This window comes from Schistocerca serialis, chromosome 3, assembly GCF_023864345.2.
Source record: "Schistocerca serialis cubense isolate TAMUIC-IGC-003099 chromosome 3, iqSchSeri2.2, whole genome shotgun sequence".
Classification (NCBI taxonomy): domain Eukaryota; kingdom Metazoa; phylum Arthropoda; class Insecta; order Orthoptera; family Acrididae; genus Schistocerca; species Schistocerca serialis.
The window spans coordinates 775,383,839-775,385,503 of NC_064640.1; positions in this window are offsets into that span (position 1 = coordinate 775,383,839).

The window sequence follows — 1,665 nt, forward strand, 5'->3', positions numbered from 1 at the left end:
ACCACTGGCGACAACATCGATGTACTGTGGAGACCTCACGCCCCACGTGTTGAGCAATTCGGCGGTACGTCCACCCGGCCTCCCGCGTGCCCACTATACGCCCTCGCTCAAAGTCCGTCAACTGCACATACGGTTCACGTCCACGCTGTCGCGGCATGCTACCAGTGTTAAAGACTGCGATGGAGCTCCGTATGCCACGGCAAACTGGCTGACATTGACGGCGGCGGTGCACAAATGCTGCGCAGCTAGCGCCATTCGACGGCCAACACCGCGGTTCCTGGTGTGTCCGCTGTGCCGTGCGTGTGATCATTGCTTGTACAGCCCTCTCGCAGTGTCCGGAGCAAGTATGGTGGGTCTGACACACCGGTGTCAATGTGTTCTTTTTTACATTTCCAGGAGTGTATATGTATCATGGTGTTGCATTGTACTGATGTGCCTACGATACACACCCGCCAATATTCATCAATGTTTATTTATGCCTGCAAATATTCTGTTGTGAGTGGAATGTGTAAATAGAGGCCTGCAGACTGGAAATTGTTATAATAGGTTGGGATGTCTTGAAGTTATTTAGCCTTCAGTAAATATGGTGCACTTAGATATTTGTCCTTCTGAAACCCTCTTCCAATCGAAGTGCATGCTGGTATGTAAATACTATGTAATTTCCTCCTGCAGTTTTCAGCTGCGCAAATGATTGTGTGTGTGAGACCGAGAGCTTATTATTTTACTAAATTATTCATGTCCCTCAAAGAGCCTGTACTGACGTCAAATATAAAGACTGCTTGGTGAAAATCTCATTTCATCTGAAAGAACCATAGTGATAAGATTTCTCTCCTGTTTGCTCTGAGAGAGAAACACTTGCCTGCTAATAAAAGTCTGTTTCATAGAACATGGTTAATTTCTCTTCTTTGCTCCAGACTTATTCCGTCGAATTCCTATCTTCCCTGTGAAATCTCTGATAATTAAAGGATTCGGCTTATTAAATTTGTGATAAAAGTATAATAAAACCTGTTCTCTATATGATCACGTCGAAGTCTCCATATTAAATTCCACCCCGCGTTCAGTTAATTTACAGGGCCAATAAACTAAATTTTCATTGGAACTTCACATGATATTGTACACAGTGGGGCTGGAGTACATAAATGCTGTTTCCCACCTTTACAGGAGTTGCAAAACTCTAAAGAATTTCTTAATATATGGCGCAAGTAGTGTCCCAGAAAATAGTCTCACAATATGACTAAGGGTCAAAAGTAGGGATAAAAATTTAACAAAGAATAGGGCCCCTTTCAGTCTGTGATCCTCCCACGTAAATGACTTTTTTAGACGAAATTTAAAACGTCACGTTTCACCTGTTTTCTGTTGCCATATGGGACGGGTTGTTGACTGACAGACGACCGCACTTCTTCTCAGTAGACATCACTCTGTTCAGCATTTTCTACTTCTATTATTACTTCACAAGCCCTCCCAGGTACTATACCTACATTAACACACTTCAATCCATTAGAAGTCTTTTTATATGTAGTGGTACACAGCACGGACTAGCTGCTGTGTCTTATATAAACACACGCAGTTCCATGCCCCACCCCCGCCGCCTTGGGAAGGGTGGTGATGGTGGAAACTGCTACTGCCCAGTTCCGCTATTAAACATGACATAGCGGTGCTCTCTAA